This window comes from Lonchura striata, chromosome 28 (assembly GCF_050655825.1).
Source record: "Lonchura striata isolate lonStrDom1 chromosome 28, ASM5065582v1, whole genome shotgun sequence".
Classification (NCBI taxonomy): Eukaryota; Metazoa; Chordata; class Aves; order Passeriformes; family Estrildidae; genus Lonchura; species Lonchura striata.
Window position 1 is genome coordinate 7,246,919 of NC_140730.1, and position 19,727 is coordinate 7,266,645.

At 52.9% G+C, this 19,727-nt stretch overlaps 1 long non-coding RNA gene across 1 annotated transcript; it reads left to right on the forward strand.

Annotated features, from left to right (window-relative positions):
* The first annotated feature begins 1,082 nt into the window (after nucleotides 1-1,082).
* LOC110469504 (uncharacterized) lies at nucleotides 1,083-19,449 on the forward strand. The gene is made up of 3 exons (XR_002465257.2): nucleotides 1,083-1,403; nucleotides 1,500-1,564; nucleotides 18,323-19,449. It is a non-coding gene; the product is annotated as an uncharacterized LOC110469504 (long non-coding RNA).
* Nucleotides 19,450-19,727: the final 278 nt, after the last annotated feature.

Sequence of the window (19,727 nt, forward strand, 5' to 3'; positions counted from 1 at the left end):
GGATTTCTGGCCTGGATGTAAAGCAACCATCAGAGCAGACACTTTGTGATCTACAGCAGCTATTTTGAAACTTGTGTTGACCATGTCTGTTAGCATCGGGTGGCCTGGAAGAGCATCTATGATCTCCTGGCACTCAGAGTTTGCATCATCCCAAGCTAACTACTTGCATAAAACCTGCCTCAAGATACCATCCTCAACTTGCTTCTCCAGAGCAGCTGCAAGCTTCTCAACAAATGGCAGAAAAGGCTCATCTGCTCCTTGAGTTATTGATGTATATCATGGCCTGGGGGAAGCCATCTCAATAGTTCTTAACAATGCATTAAATCCTACCCTATGACTCTACTCAAGAATGGCAGAGTCCCAGGTAGCCTGAAAATCAGGATTGGAAAAGGCCTCTTCTCTGAGAATATCCACCACATAAATCCTAGGATCCCCCTGAGGCAAATGCCTGTTTTCTGTTGCAAGCCTTTCATAGGCCTGCCTCTAGCTGTCCAGAAAAACCCTAAATTGCACAGGTTGGAACAATGCCCGAGCTATATGTCTAGTATCAAATGGAGCAAGCAGGTCTGTGTTTAACACTCTGAGAAATTGCATAACTTGCACGGAGCCAAGGCCATATTCTGCAACCTTATCTCGCAAATATTGGACCACCCTCCAGGCAATCACATCATACCTGTCAGCATGTCCTGTATTTGGGACAGCTTTATACATGGGGAAAGCTTGACTCTCTCCTTGTGGTGGAACATTGTGGTCTTGAACCACCTGTGTCTCCCCCACAGATTCTGGATTAACTGTTTGACTGACATCTGTAGCCCCTTCCCTCAGATCTAGTGTGTTGTTAGCTTCACACTGTGTCATTCCCACCCTCTCTAAGAGGTTCCAATCCCTAGTTTCTGAAACTTGCTCTTAGCTGCTTCCCAAAAACGGCGAGGGTTCTTGGGGCTCACCTCAGCAGAGGGTCAAAGTCCAGACATTACACAGGGACAATGATGCTGCCTGTCAGTGTTCGCATTCTGCCGCCAAGGCACACCCCTGCTGAGGGGCTGCCCATTGGCATTCATCACTGTCACTGTCCCCATCCAGGGATGGGGAGGACAGCCTGAGAGCAGCAGGGGTTGGCAGGTTGGCCAAAAGCTCCAAAGTCAAGGGGCTGACTGCAGACTGCGAAGCCAAGGGCCTGGTTACAAGTTCAGATGCAGGGGGACTGGCCTCCGGCTGTGCTGCAACCGGGGGTCCAGCCACAGATGGTGCGGCGGGAGGCACGGCAGTGGGCAGTGTGGCTGTGGCTGTCAGCACTGCTATCATTGCCGTGGGTTACAATGGCAAAGCTGAAAAAGACATTTAGTCAACCAAGTCAGCTGCTGCGCAGGGAGGAGGAAAAGGCAGTTGTTCTGCAACTAAAGGTGAGCGGGCGAATGGGAACATAGCTCCTATTGTGTGATTTACTGTTTGGAGAGATACTGCTGATGCAGTGGTGACAGCTGCTGTTGTCTGTGTAGGCACCATGGAAGAGGAGGGGCAAGCTGGCAGGGGCTGCAACATTGGCTGGAAGAAACACCCACCGGTAGGTACTGATGATGGGGGTGGCCAGTACATCTGTGCAGGCTCTGTGCTGACAACAAGGGAGCTGACAGAGTGACCAGTCTGGCTGTGGCAACCACCAACAGCAGAGATGGCTCCACCCTCACCCACGATGGGGGGGGGAACAGCAGCTCCTGCCAACCCTGAAAGAGTCGGTCCCAACATGTGGCAGGGGGAAGGCAGGGCTGTCTGGCAGGGCCAAGTTGCCTGTGGGGCAGCGCAAGGCCATCCCCCTGCTCCCTTCCAGATGGAGGCAGGAATCACTGGCAGCTGGAGCAGGGCCAGTTGTTGCAGTGGCTTGCCAGCCTCTCTTCACAGGGCAGAGAAGAACAACCCACTGGTTGCAGCGGTGATAGTTCTGGCTCTATCTGTGGCAATGGAGGGGTCGAAAATGGTGCAAACAGAGAGAGGTCGTCCCCCGGGCATGGCAGAGACACAGCTATCGCTCTCAGCAGTGTTGGTTTTACTGGAGGAGAAGATATCGGCTTCACAGAGTTGTAGGGATAAGGATATTTTGGTGGAACATAATCTCTAGTCGTGAGATAGGTTCCATGGGAGGTCCCCATGTTCCTTGCCAGTCCACGTGGAGCTGGAAAAAGCCAACAGCCACCCGGTCTGGAAATCCTCCCCCCAGGGTGGAGGATCGCCATATCTGACTGGCTGCCCCCCCGGGTGTGGCCTTAGAACACACGAGATAGGAGTCCCCATAGAGGTATAAGTCGAGTTGTGGTGGGGCCCAGTTTAGAAATTTCTTCCAGAGCCCGTAGCCCAATGCCTCCCATAATTGCAGACTAACAGCAGTGTATATATCTACCAGAAAGTCATGAGATTTGGCCCAGGCAAGCAGAGTGCAGAGCGAATCATCTGACACAGAGACTTCAATAAAGGAAATCATGTCCTTTCACACAGAAACAATTGCGTGTTCTTCTCTAGAGAGGTGACTCCCCATCACAGAAATACTGGCCCCCAACCTCCAGCAAGAAGTATGAACTGTCCGCTTTGCTGGGGAATTCATTCCCGCCCACGTTTCCAAGCTATCAGGGCAAAACCACGTTCCCAGTCCTTTCCAGGAGGATGCACGGAAAGGTCATTACCTCTCTGGTGGAACAGAGGGTGTCCAGAAACAGGTGGGCTATGTGGGCGCTGTGGGGTCCTGGCAGAGGTCTGGCGGGGGTGTTGCCTTCAGGGGAAGGCAAGGCAACCTGGTTGCAAGGAACAGCATGGCAGCCCGGCTTTGCCCGGGCTACTCGGGCCAACAGCACATGCTAACACCAATGTGGTGGACAGTCGAAAGGCCTTTATTATCTCATGGGTTTAAATAGTCTCAGGGGACTTTGCTACGTCAGGGGGGGTTGGTAGGGTCTCTAGGATTAGTAAGGAGTGGAAAACTACTGGGTTAGGTGTGGTTACATGCTCTGGGGGTAATAGATAATGTGCTGCAGGAGGAGAGGGGGAAGGGGTCTTTCTTTCCATCACATCCCGAGATCTTCCGTTCGCCTGTCCCTATCTACTACATCTCCCCCCTCCTTTTCATAAATAAAATGAGGTAGTCGTAGATATAGGCACTGGAGTGAGGTACAAACTTGTAACTTGGTAAGGAAAAAGGGGTTTGGTAAACCTGAGTAATTATCGCAAGGTGAGTTTCGAAGGCTTTTGCGACTGGCAGTGTTTGCAGTTTTTGGTTTACAGCATTTGTTGCTGGCCTACAAACAGAATGTTTGCCCGTTCTAGATGGGCTGAACAAATGAGACTAGCTTGTTCAGCAGGCATGGTCCTATGGTAACAGCTAAAAGCAGTATTGCCAGTGGACCTACCAGGGCGGAAATTAAAGTGGTAAGCCAAGGCGATTGATTGAACCAGGATTTGAACCAGCCCTGTTGGGTTTCCCTGTCTTTCTTTCTCTGAGCCAGTCTATCTCAGAGTTCTGCCATGGAGTCTTTAACGACTCCTGTATGATCTGCATAAAAGCAGCATTCCTCTTTCAAGGCTGCGCATAGTCCTCCTTGTTACATGAACAAGAGGTCCAGTCCTCGCCTATTTTGTAAAACTACTTCTGAAAGCGAGGAGACTGATTTCTCTAGATAGGAGATGGATTTCTCGATCCTCTGCAGGTCTTTGTCGATGGTCATTTGCAGCTGAGAGAGTCCGTGCTGTTGGGTTGCGATGGCTGAGACACCCGTGGCTGTGCCAGCTGCTCCCAGGCCGAGCAGCATTGCGATAGTTATACCTGTGATTATTTCTCTTTTGTGGAGTCTGTCGGGTTCCTCGAAAAGGTGGTATACCTCTTCGTCCGAGTGGTACAGGACCCTAGGAACAATCAGAACTTGGACACAGAAGTCGATAGAGTCATTAAATTTGGCAAGGAACACACAAGGACTTACTCCTGATCGTTGGCAAACCCACATCCCAGATGCGGATGGGACCACCCACTTATTGGTCTTTCTGTTGGGCTTGACAACTTTAGTGCAGAAGTTGCCTTTCTGCTTTGCTAAAGTTGCATTGCCAAAACATCTGCCCTGTCCTGTGATTTGACTCAGGGTGATTCCTCTGCGGGGAGTGTCCCATCTGCACTGGTGGGGGGCACTGGCTGTGGAGTAACTGAAGGGGGTGTCTAAAACAATACCTTCGTAGAAAGGGGGTTTAACATCATAGCAAAGCCAACAGGAGTTAGTTAGGTTCGGTTTGGTTTCATTCAGGTAGCTTCTAGCATACGAAAGATTGGGTTTGGGTCTGACTCAGCTGTGTGGCCTATCTGGAGGGCATCCGCATGGCCGGTTGGGGTATCGGTGACCTTTGGGGGCAAGGTTCTGGGGTGCGTTGTGTTTTTCCCTTTTAGCACGTTCTTGATAACTTTTTTGGGTCCTACTGGTCGAGGTGCTGGTGGTTGGAGCCTGATAATTCGTACACTCACCCACCTTCTCGGTCCTCTGAGGACCACTGTCCATGTTCTACCTGTGGCCCAACTAGGGTGATCTGGCTGTAGAACAGTCATGTTATAACTTACACATCCCCGATATCTAGGTTGTGCATTGTGGTCTCCACAGCCAAAGGGTGCCCAGGTGAACTGTAAAAATTTGTCGGGCTCCTGCAGTTGCCACCCATCTCCCCATGGTCTGGCATCTGTAACAATGGTTTCGCAGCCCCAATATCCGCGATGTCCCCACCCCGGGTAGTTGCAGTACCTTTTCCCTGGGTTGGACGCTAGGCACCAGTAGGATATGTACATGAGTACGATACATGGGTTTATGGGCCGTAGTTTTGGTTGTCCTGGAAACAGATCAGCTATGTGGAACATGAAGGATGGGGTGTTCACTGTGGTGACCTCTTTGAACACCTTGTCGCTTGAAAGATGTTGCATGACCCACCTGAATGGCTGATGGGGGTAATGGCCTGGGTCGGCTTGCCCCCCGGCCACAAGCCCCAACAGCAAAATCACACAAAGACACTGTGCATGTCTGGATCTCACTGGTGTGGGACTCTTGGGTTTTGTCTGGTGGCTTGGTGGTCCATCATCTTCCTCTGGAACAGGGGTGTATGCGTCATGGGGATGGTCCACGAGCATGTCCTGCAAACAGAAACTCACAGTTTTTCATTAGTTTCATTCTGAAGGTCAGGTTTGATTGACCTGAGTGGACACCACCTGATTCTGTCCTCTTTTTTGACTGCCGCGTACCCTCGTCCCGTAAGCACCAGTCTCTGGCCCTGTTCCCATTCGCCTAGCTCGTTTTTGATCATGACCTGTGGGCCCTCCTCTAGTGTCTGGGTGGCCCAGTGCTTTTGAATGGGACTATTTGTCTCATCTCCCCTAGGGAATTGGTTCAGTGCTAGCAACACGGTTGCCAGCATGCGTGCTTGGTCTCCTGGGGGAATGGAATTGGCAAAGCCCTCTGCCTTTGCCAATACTTCTAGCTTGGCTCTTAGGGTCTGATTTGCTTGCTCAACTACGGCCTGTCTGGTGCTGTTATATAGGATCCCTTGTACTAAGGCGATGCCCCACACCGAGGCGAATTCCTGCACTGATTTGGAGATAAAATTGGAAGCATTGTCAGTTTTAATTTGCTTGGGGATACCAAGCCATGCCATAACTGTCAGCCAGTGCTGGATTGTGGCATTAGAGTTGGATTTGAGGTGCTGTGTTGCCACGATTGCTCCGCTGTAAGTGTCCACTGTCACTGCAAGCCATGCTCGGGACTTCAGCAGTTCGCAGAAAGTGAAGTCTGACTGCCAGATTTCTGAGGCCTTGAGGCCTCTCAGGTTGACCCCACCGGTCCATAGGGGTGACTTCTGGCAGTGAGGGCAAGTGGCCACCACGTGTCTTGCGTCTGCTGTCGAGATCCCGCATCTCTTCGCCAGTTCTTTGGCTCCAATGTGGAGTGACTCGTGCAGTTGATGAGCTTCCTGCAACGTCCACACTCCCTTTGCCGTGCCATCTGCTTTGTCATTTCCAGTCTGGAAGAAACCCTTGACTGGGTTGTAGCTGTTGATGTGAATGACAGACACAGTGCCCTGTCATGAGTGCCTCTTCAAGCATTGAGGCCGCTGTAGATGCTGACACACCTGGTCTCGACATGGCTAGGCAAAGCTTTGCCACGAATATAGATTCTGTTACGATGTAGAGGTGTTCATCTTGGAAGAGTCTGCATGCCAAGACGACTGCTGCTGCTTCCAGCTGTTGCACTGACAGTGTGGGGTCACATGTTTTGACACAATGCCATATTTCTCCTGCCTGCCACACTGCTGCTGCAGTAGAAGTCGTGGAGGAGGCGTCTGTAAAGACCGTCGGTCCTGGCTGCGGTCGATCCATGACCTTTGGTGGCACATCTGTGTCGACAATGGTCAGTAGCTGGGTCCAAGGTGGTCTGGTGGCATAGGAGATTTCTCCTCCGAAGCCAGTGAGAGCAAGGACCAGGTGCTCCAATATCGCGGTTGACTCCATGGTCAGTCGCTTGCGGAAGGGGAGGTGGATCCTTGCCGGCTCAGTCCCCAGGTGTCTCAGGGCGAGTTTCCTGCCTTCCATGATGAGGTTAGTAATGCATTCAACTCCTGGGGAAAATGCATGAGTTGGTCTTCCGAGGACCACCCATTGGATCGGCTGGGATTTTTCGGAAGGTCCTTGGGCCAGTGCTCCCACTCCTCCCTTCTGCATGAAGTGGACGTATAAATCTAGTGGTACGCTTGGGTTCCACCTGGCAAGTGTGCCAGTGGACATCTGACGTTCGATGAATCGAGAGAGTCCGTTGCTTGTGGTGTCAGCTCCTTGGGGTCCCAGGGGTGTTTTCCTTTCAGGAGGTCATATAAGGGGTCCATGACCTCTGGAGGAACCAGGATGACATTGCGGAGCCACTGCAGAGATCCCACAAGGCGCTGCATGTCATGGACCATCTTGATGTCTTGGCGGACCTTCACCCTGGGGGGGGTCATGTAGGAATTTGTGATCCCCACTCCCAGGAAGGTCACGCACAGTCCTCTCTTGATCTTCGTGTTTGCGATCTCAAAGCCGTTGGCCTGGAGAGTTTCTGTGATCGTGGACACTAGGTGGTCCACTTGGCTTGCTGATGGTGCAGCGACGAGGATGTCGTCCATGTACTGAATGATGGTTGCAGCAGGGTGGGAGTGTCGGACTGGCATCAGTGCCCTGTCCACGGTGATCTGGCATATGGTCGGGCTGTCCACGAGACCTTGTGGTAGCACCTTCCACTGGAAACGGAGGTTAGGTCACTCGCCGTTTGGGAACACGATGGAAAAGGCGAATCGTTCTTTGTCCTCAGCATGCAGGGGTATTGAAAAGAAACAGTCTTTGATGTCCAGCACCGCACATGGCTGCCCTTCAGGGATGTCTGAGTTCGTGGGCAGCAGTGTCTGAACTGGGTCCATGGGTTGGATTGTCTTGTTCACCTCCCTCAGGTCGTGGATGAGATGATAACCTTCTCCAGATCTCTTGGGGATTACAAATACGGGGGTGTTCCACTGGCTGGTGGAGGGTTCTTTGTGACCCTTTTGCAGCTCGCAGTCAACCAGTTCCAGCAAGGCTGCCATTCGAAGCTTTGATAGAGGCCACTGCTCGACCCATATGGGGTCTGGTGATTTCCAAGTCAGTTTGATTGGCAGCAGTGGGTGTATGTCAGTGGCCCTCATTATAAATTTGTAATCCTGACTCCTAACATAGCAAGGATGTCCCTTCCTATCAGGGGTGGAGAGTTTTGCAAAATGTAGGGGTGGATTGCTACTGTTTGTTCTGGTCCCTTTTTTGTATGAAGTGTTATAGCTACTAATTGGGTGCTTTTCCAAGCTCGGGACGGCCCTCCCACTCCGTTCACTGGGGGGACTTCTTGGCATTGCCAATGTTGGGGCCACAGTGTTTGGGGAAAAATGGAGCAGTCTGCTCCTGTGTCTGCCCAAAACTGAAGCCCTATGACATGGGGGTCCTGACTGCCATAAAGGCGGCACGTCCCCCACACCTTCGGGGGCTCCTTCCCTATTTTCATGGCCAGGGCCACCCAGGGGTCCCGCTCTGGGGCATCTCCTGCTGACCCTGCGGCACAGGCGCTGCTTGCGGTGGTAGTGGGTGCGAAGGTACCGCAGGCTGTGTTGCGAAAATCTGCAATTGTGTCGCTGGTGGGGGTACAAAGTTGGCTGCCTCCCGTGGGGGTATGGGGTATAAGGGCGCCCCGCCCCACTGGGGATTGGCATAGATGGGCCGCCTTGCATTCGTGGTGGGAGGAGGCTGAGTGCGGCACGCACACCCCGTCCCTTTCCTGTTTCCCTGGGGCCAGGACCTGCATTCCTTAGCGAGGTGCCCCTTCCTCCCGCAGCCCCAACAGGCTCCTCTTGGGCGTGCTTGGGGTGGAGGCACCGCGGCGGGCTGCCGTGCCGGCTGGGGACAGCTCACCGTGATGTGACCTGCCTTACCACACTTGAAACATGCCATGGCACTGGTCAGGGTGTGGATGGCTGCCTGAATGGGTGTCAGGTGCTCTTCCCTCACTACATGTCTGATCATGTCAGCCAGGCTGGCTCCGGCTGGCAGGGAACGTAAGATATCCTTGGTGACAGAGTTGCACTGCTGGCGCAAGCAGTCAGCTACCACGGGGTCCTTTGCCTCTGCTGGCAGGGTAGAGGAGTCTATCGCTGCCTGCAGGCGATCCACAAACTGCGTGAAGCTTTCGATCCCTGCCTGCCTCATGGTGGACCACGGCGACGGCTTAGCCACGACCCGGGAGGCTGCACGAATAGCCTCCCTAGCAGCCCGAGTGGTCACCCTGACCTCCTCAGCCCGCATCTGCATGGCTTGTTGCAGAGGCGTGATCATATCATCGTGCTTTCCCATCAGCCTGGATAAGCTCAAGCCGTGCAGTGGTTGCCCCGCATCAGATGCTTGGGCTAGTAGCTTTGTACAATTATCCTCCCATTCCTGTCTAAACACAATCATTCCTGCACCATCAAGTATCATGAGACCTATTCACTTGATATCAAAGGGAAGCAAGTCGTCATTACCAAAGAGACCATAGATTAAAGTGGAGACCATGGCCAAATTGATTCCTTTTTCTGCAATGGCTTTGACAATTGACTGTACATCTTCTGGGTTTACCGGGGTATATACCCTCTGCTGGTTTCCTTCCGGGCCGGTGATCCTCACCGGGAAGGCTTGGATAGCAGCCGCTGGGGCCCATTCAGCACAGGCTATTTTTATTTTTCTCCAGTTGTTAAACTGGGCTGGTTCATATTGTGGTTGCTTTTCGGTGCGGCTTAAAGCTTTACTCGGTTTTGTTTTAAATTGCATTGGCTCCGTTTCCTCCGTTTCAGAGTCCCAGCCAGCCTCCATCAGCTCTTCTGAGCTGCCGGAGCTGCTGCTGGACTCCGAGTCGGAAGTCGAATGCCAGCGCACTTCCGGGGCTTGGTGCTTTTTTGCCTGGCTCCAACCTTGCTCCTCCCCCCGGGGGTGGCGCCGCTGCCGCCCCCCGGGCTCGCCCTGTCTCCTGCAGGGGGGGGTCTCTCCCTTAAATGGTAGCAGCGTCCGCCACGGCTGCCGATTGGCTCCGTGCCCTCTGCCGCTCTCCTCCTCTTTCTCCCGCATACACACATTCGTAAAACTCCGCGCCTCCGGGCTTTTCCCGCTGAGACCGCCCGCGCCCCGCCCCTCTCCTTGGCCGCCGGCGCCATTTTCAACAGAGTACGGTGGCGGCGCGGTTAGGATCTCTTCCTGAGCCGCGGTTTCTGCCTCTCTGGATTCCCTCGCCAGTCCCTGCCAAAAGGATTCCGCGCGCTGCTGCACCTCCGGCAGCGGGTCACCGATTGGTGGTGGCGGGACGGATGGGGAAGCCGCATATTTTTGGGTAGTTTCCGCGGGGGGGTTTGGGCTCTAGCCCAGGGAGGAGGGTGGCGCGCCGGGCCCCCCCGGATCCCCGCTCCAGGGCAGATCGCCCTCAGGGGCGGTTTGCGTTGCCGCTCCTACCCCTAGCTTGGGTGTAACCAATAAACACGTACGCGCTGCGCTCCATGTCTCCTGCTCTTCTATTGCTTTGCGTAGGGCTTTCTCTACTTTGCCCCACGCCTTAAGGCTTCTGCCACTGCCTGAGGATTTCGTGTCCTCGGCCAGCATGGCTGTGCATTTTTCCCATATCTCTGGATGTAAAACATCCATGGAGCAGTCAATTGCCCCAAGCTCAAGCAGCCTTGCTATAGCAAGATAAAAGTCTTTGAGCCTGCACTTAATACCCCACTGCTTATGAATCGCACTCACGACCTTCACGATGGTGTCCATGATGATCGCGGGTCCCGGGACGTCTCCCTCGCCAAGATACGGTCTCACCGCTTCGGCCGCTGCCCTTGTCCAGGTGACTCCCACTACCCGAGAGAATCTTCCTGGGCTTCAGCACCAGATATGTTGCCTTCAGGGGAAGGCAAGGCAACCTGGTTGCAAGGAACAGCACGGCAGCCCAGCTTTGCCCGGGCTACTCGGGCTAACAACAGACGCTAACACCAATGTGGTGGATGGTCAAAAGCGTTTATTATCTTATCTCATGGGTTTAAATAGTCTCGGGGGACTTTGCTATATCAGGGGGGGTTGGTAGGGTCTCTAGGATTAGTAAGGAGTGGAAAACTACTGGGTTAGGTGTGGTTACATGCTCTGGGGGTAATAGATAACATGTTGCAGGGTGAGAGGGGGAAGGGTCTTTCTTTCCATCACATCCCGAGATCTTCCGATCGCCTGTCCCTATCTACTACACGAGGGTCCGGGGCGTCTCTGTCTGTCCTGCCATCCACAAAGGGCCAATCGCTGTGACTAACAGCGGGGTCACTAGATGTTGTTGGTATTGAGTAAGAAATTACACAGACTCACTAGAAGGCTGGTTTGCATAGCACCTCATCTTTACTTCAGATCCTCTCTTTTTATACATTGTTCCAATACAGACAGACCTGGTTGGTCAATTAATCAACACATTTCACATGATTGGCTAATTAAGAAGACACCTTTCTTATAAACAATCTTTGAGAAAAACAAGAAAGCAGAGAGTAGGAAAACAGCATCTGCAGGTTGTTTATAATAGCAAGCTATCATTATTTATCTTCAACTCCCTAAAGTCTCTCAAGTCAATTCTGAGAAAACTTACCTAGTTTTCTCTCTCTTTGACCAGGCTGCCACATCCACAAGGCTTCCTTGCTTAAACTCCTTGGTAGGGAAGTAAAGGTCACCACAGAGTCCTCACTGCTACCTCTTTTAATAAAAACAGCCCCCTCCCACTGGAATGACCCTGCTGTCTTTGGATGCCGTCTCTCTCTCACACAGTGACTGCTGCATCATGGAGAGCTGTTGCAGCAATCTCAACTCAGCCAGGTCAGTGTCTGGCTGCCTTGTGCTGTGCAGCTACTGTGTTCCTCACTGGCTCTCTCAAGAGTTTTTAAGCCCTGCTTTGAGACAGTCAGAGACTCTAACTACAGTTTTTGGTGGTGGTTTATTAGTTAGGTTCAAGCACATTTTTAAACAAAACACTGCCTTGTACATCACATCACATCATAACATGACATGACATGACAGGACAGGACATGACATGACATGACATGACATCACATCACATCACATCACATCACATCACATCACATCACAGGACAGTTTTCACAGTGGTCCTTGGATCTTCTAGGTGAAAGAGTTTGAACCTGACTTTAAAGAAAATGCTGCTCTTAGCAAGTAAACTGAGGTCTAGACAGTCTCCCTGAGAAGTATTTGATAACTTGCAAGACTTTGCAACCAGATCAGAAACCAACAGCCTCTACCACCAAAACCAGAAGAAACAGTGGGCGAAATCCTTTCCTACATCACCTCACATGCAAGGGCACCAGCAGCTCTGGTCAAGTCATTGTCTCCTTTCTGGAGCAGCACATGTGCATGGACACAGACACACACAGAGGGGCCATGCAGGTGCCCTCCTGTAAGGAGGAGAAAGGCAGCTGCCCCTGCAGCAGCTCCCTGGTCACCACATATAACACCCATGAACAGGGTATTAGAGGTGCCTGTATTTCTGCTGTTCTGTTTTGTGCAAGGTCTTCTTTTACAGCACATGCACACCACTAAAGCTGTCACCCATGTTGCCACAGACAGCAACTGCTCCCAAATCCAGCTGCTCTAGGAAAAACTGGAAAACAACCATTGCCTATGCCTTGGAGCCTCTGCTGAATTATGGTTTCTGACCACCTGGCCAATCCAACTGCTTGCTTTGCCTGAGAAGAGGGCCTATCTGTGTTGTCCTGATTCTTAAGATTTTTTAAAGCCTTCTGAGTTTACATTCTTGTAGAGAACTTTCTCACACAACTTTCTGTAAACAATCTATTGTTTACCGTTCCTCCATAGAGGTGGAGAAATTTGATGTACTGGTAGTTTGTCCACTGTCATTGGAGAGGTGGCACATTCACCTTCCAATCCACTGTCACTTTTGGAAAAGTATAAATGCTGGAGTCAGAAAATAAACTTTCTCTTTTTCACCTTTGCAATAGCAGCAGCTCGTGTCGTGTTTTCACGTGTCCTATAGTGAGGGAAGAGTAGGCTCCTGTTGCACGGTTGGGGGTGTTGGGAGGCAGAGATCTCTGAAGCTTGCTCTTGGGGGAAGAGGTTTATTGGAGAATTCAGGGATGCTCGAGCCTCGTGCTCTCAGGCGTAGCACGTGGCCGGGCTTAGGAGGATGGGGGAGGGGAGAGAGAAACGGAGGGTTTAGGAGAGGGGAAGCCCCAGGGAGGGAGGAAGTCCAAGAGGGGAGGAGAGGGCCAAGAGGCCGCATGGCCGCTCAGAGCCCCCTTATTAGGGGCTCCCAGGTGGGCTGGGACAAGGTATGGGCCAATGGGGTTACAGACTCTGTTTTAGGGGCAGGTACAGAGGTGCGGGATGAACCACAATCTTTTGCAGGGTGGGATGGAACAGTCCATTTCACTCCAGGATTCATCCAAGGGTAGAAGTGACATCTGGCTAGCTAAAATAACAATCATATCTATCTATCCTCTGCAACAATTGCCCCTTTTCATTAAACTTTTGAAAAGGTAAATACAGACTTAATTACTATTTTTGCACAACTTGGGGTACATAACATATTGCTAATGAAACTATACTTATTACTCTAAAAACAATCAAGCTTACTTTACAGAGTTCCTTCAGCCAAGATGCAGAGCTCAAACCTTCAGATAAACTGTTTAGCTAGATTATTAATTGTAATCAAGGTGGCGTTTATTTCTTTACTGATTGAGCATTTTAACCTTTTGACTGCTTTAGTCTAATGGAAGAATTTAACTGAGGTAGTGTTATTAAAATCTTTTGAGGAAGGTTCTATAATTGACTAGGTTGAAAAAGTCTATTAGAGCTTTGTATCAGTTAGAGATATGGTATCAGAGCTTGCAGTCTTGGCCAGAGTTACCCAGGCATTTGTCTTTGGTTAACCTATAGGTGAAATCTCAATACAAAAATTTGAAATAAGAGAACAAATGTAACAACAAGGGTACAAAATTAACATGCATGTGAAAATAAATGTCCATAGTCTTGAATTGTTTCTGGCAGGTAGTTTTCATCTCGTCTTAGCACAGTTCAAATCTGAGCGCTTGCTTCTTGGTTTGCACCTGCAAAGTCACTGCCACTGGTGAGGGCACTGCCAGATTTCGGTGTATGGTAAGGCCTTACATTCTTTGCCGGGGTCCATCTGAGTCCTTCGCCTGTAGAGACACAAGCAAACCCTCTCTCCCACGTTACAAGGTTGCATGGGCTTTCTATTTGTCCTGTGACTGAGGTCTTGATCAAGACTTTTATTTTTACTTTTTTGTTGTTCAGAAAGTGTCTGTAAATGGGCATGTCAGGCTGTCCTATACAGCAATTTGAAAGATTGTATGCGTATGGGGCTTTGCTGAACCTATTTTGGGGTGTGGCCTTATATATTCCCCTTGTCTGTTTTAATAAGCTGCTTTCTAGGGCCTCAGATGTCTTTTCTATGGTACCCCCTAACAGCTGGTAACAATAGGAGAAATGGAAGCTACTATCTCCTGCCGCTACTAGGAATTCTCTCTCGTCCAGAGATGGGACAGCTGTCCACTCTCTGGGACCATGAGGCTTGGATATATGCCTGTCCATCAGTTGGAGGCCATCAATGATTCCCTGAGCATCCTGGGAAACTGAGGCAGCAGGGGTGGTACTGGTAGGGGTAGCACAGTTCTCCGTGGATCCTGTACTCGTCAAAGCAGCTGCCAGGTGCTGTTCCTCTTTCCCTGGCTGCATGCTAAGCTGTGAATTAGATGCAGCAGCTGCCAACAGCTGGGGCAGAGGGGCAGGAGTGGAGACTGTCAGCAAAGGCTCGTGGGAGAAACCTGAGGATGCGGAGGGATCTCTCCAAGCTGAGGCTGCAGCTGTGGAATGTGGATGCAGCCTAGGAGAGGAAGTGGGGGCATCCAGGGGCTGTAGGGGCGGCGGTGGGGTGACGAGAATTACTTGTTGCACGGCTGGCCGGAGTTCCGGGCGGGCACCCGGCACGGAGGGCTTTAGCGGCAAACCCGGAAGCGACTCGGTGGTCCCCGGCGTCGGCGGTGGGGCTCCTTCTGGCGGCTCCGGGGGTTCTGCCGGCGCCGCCGCTGAGCTCGGGGGTTCTGGCTGATCGCAGACCGCGGCACGGGGCGCGGGGGGAGCGGCGGGCTCCGTCGGCGGCGCGGCAGAGGCGGCGGGAACCGGCCAGACCGGGGGCACCGCGAACCGCGCATTCGCGGGGCGCACCACGTGGTCCGCCGGCCGAACCAAGATGGCGGCCGCGTCTGCCGCCCCGCCGGAGCCGTCTGATGTTGGGCCCGCACCGCGGGGGGTTTGCCGGGAGGCGGGGGGTGGTGGGGTCGCGGCACGGGGCGCGGCGGGAGTGGCAGGCTCTATCGGCGGCGCGGCAGAGGCGACGGGGACCGGCCGGACCGGGGGCACCGCGAACTGCGCATGTGCGGGGCGCACCACGTGGTCCGCCGGCCGAACCAAGATGGCGGCCGCGTCTGCCGCCCCGCCGGAGCATGCTGACGATGGGCACGTTCCGCGGGGGGGTTTGCGGGGGGCGGGGGGTGGCGGGGTCGCGGCGCGGGGACCCGGGGTGTCCCCCCACGGCCGGGGCTCGGGCTGGGGTGGGCGCACCGGGCTTCCCGGTGCTTCCTGTCGCACGTCCGGGATTGGGGGCGTGGCCAAGCGCCCTCCCGGCGCGGGCAGCGGCGGCAAGGCAGCGGCGGCGGTGATCGCCGGATCGAGCGTTTGTAGAAACGCGGCGAAGGCGCTTTGTAAGGAGCCAACGAAAGTAGCAACAGCCGCTGCTAGGGGGGTTTCGGGGGGAGCCGGGGCGGGCACGAGCCCCGCGGCCAGTAGGGGGGGCCGGGGCGGCAGCGGGGGCCGGGACAGGAGCGGCGCCCGCGGGGGGTGGGGCGGGGCCGGGGCTGATCGCGGCGGTGGGGGGTGAGGTCGCGGCGGAGGTGGGAGGGGCGGGAGCGGCCGCGGCGGGGGCCGCCGAGCCCGGCGGCAGGCGGCGCGGCGCGGGGATCGGGGGGGTGCGGGGGGTGGTCGCGGGGGCCGGCGCAGCCGCGGCGGTTGGGGGTGGGGTCGCGGTCGCGGCGGAAGCGGCAGGGGTGGAAGCGGCCGCGGGGGCCGGCGCCCGGCGGCGCGGCGCGGGGGTTGGATGGGGGGTCGCAGGGGCCAGGGCGGGGGCGGTGGGAACCGCGTCACTCAGGGGGGCGGCCGCGGCGGTTGCGGCCGGGGCCGCGGCGGGAGGGGGAGGGGCGGGGCGGAAGGGGATCGCGGCGCGGTCGTCAGCAGCCGCGTGGGCCGGCCACATGGCCGGGACCGGCTTTCGCGGAACGAACAATTCGGCCACAGCTCTAAAAGCTGGGAGTAACCTGCAAGCAACGGCGTCTCTCCTGGAAATCTCAATAAAAAGCCTATCACCTACTGAGTCCCAGAAGTCTTTGGTAAAGGCGGCTGATCGATCCGCATGAGGGAAGTGGGGCAGGACCCATTCCAAAAGGGATTTTAACTCTTTCTTAGGCAAACTACTGTTATAACTACGTAAAAGATGGTTAAATTGCTTATAGAGATCTCTATCTTGGGTAGAGTGGGATTGTCCCATATTTTAGACCTGTGTAGCTCACCTCGAGTTCGCAAAAGCAGAGATCCTCTCCTCAGGACTCTGCACAGGTCCCCTCAGAGCTCCGGGCGTCTCTCCGGACGGCTTTTCCGTGCTCGGGACCTTCAGACCTCCCCCCTCGGGGCTTCCAGCGCAGGCAGTGCTGGGCAGTGCTCGGTGTGCTCTCTTAACGTGGCCACGTGCCACCAGCTCACAGCTCCTTGCTCGGGCAGTCCCAAGAGCTCCAAAAGCCGGCTATTCACAGGCGATGGTGCTCGAGGGTAAAATGCCTCGGCAAACTTTAAAGAGATAAGGCTTCTACGTTGCTTAGCAACGACAGCCTGTGCTCAGAGCGAAGAGGAGGCTATCACAGGTAATTACCGTGCATGGAGGTGTCGAAATTCGTGGGTTCCTTTTTCTTTCACGTTGGGCGCCAGTTGAGGGAAGAGTAGGCTCCTGTTGCACGGTTGGGGGTGTTGGGAGGCAGAGATCTCTGAAGCTTGCTCTTGGGGGAAGAGGTTTATTGGAGAATTCAGGGATGCCCAAGCCTCGTGCTCTCAGGCGTAGCACGTGGCCGGGCTTAGGAGGATGGGGGAGGGGAGAGAGAAACGGAGGGTTTAGGAGAGGGGAAGCCCCAGGGAGGGAGGAAGTCCAAGAGGGGAGGAGAGGGCCAAGAGGCCGCATGGCCGCTCAGAGCCCCCTTATTAGGGGCTCCCAGGTGGGCTGGGACAAGGTATGGGCCAATGGGGTTACAGACTCTGTTTTAGGGGCAGGTACAGAGGTGCGGGATGAACCACAATCTTTTGCAGGGTGGGATGGAACAGTCCATTTCACTCCAGGATTCATCCAAGGGTAGAAGTGACATCTGGCTAGCTAAAATAACAATCATATCTATCTATCCTCTGCAACACTATAGTGACACTATCTGTACCTGCCAGTTCAGGCAGGCTGCTCTTGTCTTCTAAAGGAAAGGATTTAACCCTTCTGGAGCTGCACTGAGCCTTACAACACTGATTTAACAGTCTCTGCAGCCATGTGATGGAATTCCCTCGTTTTGTATCCACTTCTGCAATTATAGATGTCTTAGCTTTGGTCTTCCAAGTTGCTAATCACTTCTAAATTAGAAGTATATCCTTGGATAAACTACATTTATTGTTGTCATTGAGAAGCCAATGTCCTGCCTTCTTTGAGGGACCCACACAAAAGGAGTTTCCCCTGCAGCCACTGTACAGGGAGTTTTACACTGCTGCTCCTCTGGGTATGGTGCAGTGCGACCATGTGAAACTGAGCTTTCCTCCTTGCTGGTCTTGCTGGGGATGGAAATGTTTCATCCTTATCAGATGGGAAACGCCATTTACAGACCCACAGATTTCCCTTGGAGTAGTCACTTTGGACAAATGCAAGTTCCATTTGTACTCCTGCTGCCTTTTACAAGGTGGCCAGTGCTTTGCAATGGCCAGATGCCATGTAGCTAGGAATAGCTTCTGTGGGTATGAGGCCATACCTCAGTCCCTTGGTGGGCCACCTGAAAGTCACTGCTGTCAAGGGGGAGCAGGCTGGATGGTGTGGCTGGAGAAGCCAGGGGGCATTGCTTCTTTGGGCAGCACTAGGAAGCTGGATGAACTCTGCCCAATTGTCACTCTGTACCAGTGGTGTCCTGGGCTGTCCAGCCATAAACAGCTTCCAGAGACAGGCAAGAGCACAAACTGGCATCTCAGTGGAGCCTGTGAGGACCTCCGATTTCAGACAAAGACTTGAAGCTGGCCCTCATTTCTAGCTTGGTGTGTTCTTGGACCCCTCTCCGAGATTGAGAGCAAGAAGTTTTCTATTGCCATCTTTGTAGCAGTTATTCTCTGGGCAATTTTCCTTATCTCCTGTGAATGGGCCCATCAATGTCTTCCCACATGACTCAGAGGTAACTCCATCCAGGAGCCAGTTTAACAGGTGATCAAGTACCCACCACATGAGTCAGAATGACATCAGCCCATTGTGAGATGCTCTGCCCAGGGGGGAGCAGCTAAGCGTTCCCACCTAGATCTATGCTGGGATTTTTAGACAGAGAGGCAGCCTTCCCACAGGTTTCCAAGAGGACACAGCTGGGATTTTCCACTAGACTGACTACACTTTTTCTACAGGGCCACTGCTCAAACAGAAACCACATCTGCCACTCCAAGAGGACTGCAGCCACTCCAATTTGGACTGCTACCAACACGCTGGCCAAAGGGGTGTCAGGTTGTATTCTGACTTTGTCGGTGGTCTTCCTTTTATATTATTGCATGTATTTTGTCTCTTTTCCCTTTTCCCAATAAATTGTATTTCTGACTTAGAGTGTCTCGCTGGTTTTCAAACCAGAACAACCCCACACCTCTCCCTGACCCATTATGTTGGCTTGGCACAGCCTGGTTTTTGGTAGTGAGGGGTGGGGGGTTGGGGAGGGGTACATGGGTAGCTTCTGTGACAGGTTGCTAGATGCTTCCACCATGTCTGACAGAGCCAATCTCTGATGGCTCTGAAGATGGACATGCTGCTGGTCCAATTACAGACGGTTGGTAAGACCTCTGTGATTACATATTTAAGAAGAAAATGGACACAGCGCACACACTGCTTTTTCAATGGATAGTGAAAACACCACCACTGGGGCCATCCCTGGTGTAGCATGTAGCAATGCACCACCATAGCTGCTGCCACCTTGGTGCGGCCTGTGGCGAGCTGCACTCACCTGGTCACTCCTAGCCAGCTGTGCCACGGGCAGAAGGGCAGGTGTGGTGGCAGCTTCCCCTTCCCGGTGCCCTGCACAAGGAGAGGCATTGAATGGTGCAGCGCCGCGGCAGCCACCACTGCCTGAGCAATGGCAGCAGGGCCACGTGGCTGCAGCAGAAGCATGACGGGTGATTCCCCAGTGTGGAACCTAGACGAGATCAGCTTCTCAGCACTGTGGGATCCTGCAGGAATCTTTGAATTAATGAAATGTTACCTTGATTTTTAAAAGTGTTAAGTTTTCTTTTGTAGTTCTTTTAAAAGTGCTAAAGTTTTCATAAAACTTCTTTAGCCTTCTGATAATGTTTACATATTTCTATTAGAATTCTTACACACTTTTCATGTAAATAATGATTGTTTTGTATTCTTCTTTGTAGGAGGAGAGAATTGATAGACTGTTGGTTCAATCAGTGTGGTTGGAGAGGTGATGATTTCATCCTCCAATCCTGTCACTTTTAAAATTATATATATTACAAGATCAGAAATAAAATTAGCTCCTTTTCTCTCTTGAACTCGCCAAGCTTCTATATACTCATTTGGTGTCCAATAGTGACAGTAAAACTTGTTGACAAGTAGTTCTTGTCAGTAGTTCTTCTAGTCAGAGAAGAAGAGAAAGTGAGGACTCGTGAGGGAAAACAAAATGGCAGCACCAAGATCAGTGGTAAAGAAAGAGGGTGAATAAGTGCTCCAGTGGTCAGAGCCAAGATTCCTCTGCAAGGTGTAGTGAGGACTGTGGTGAAACAAACTGTTCCCTTGCAATGCATGAAGTCCATGAGGAAAGAA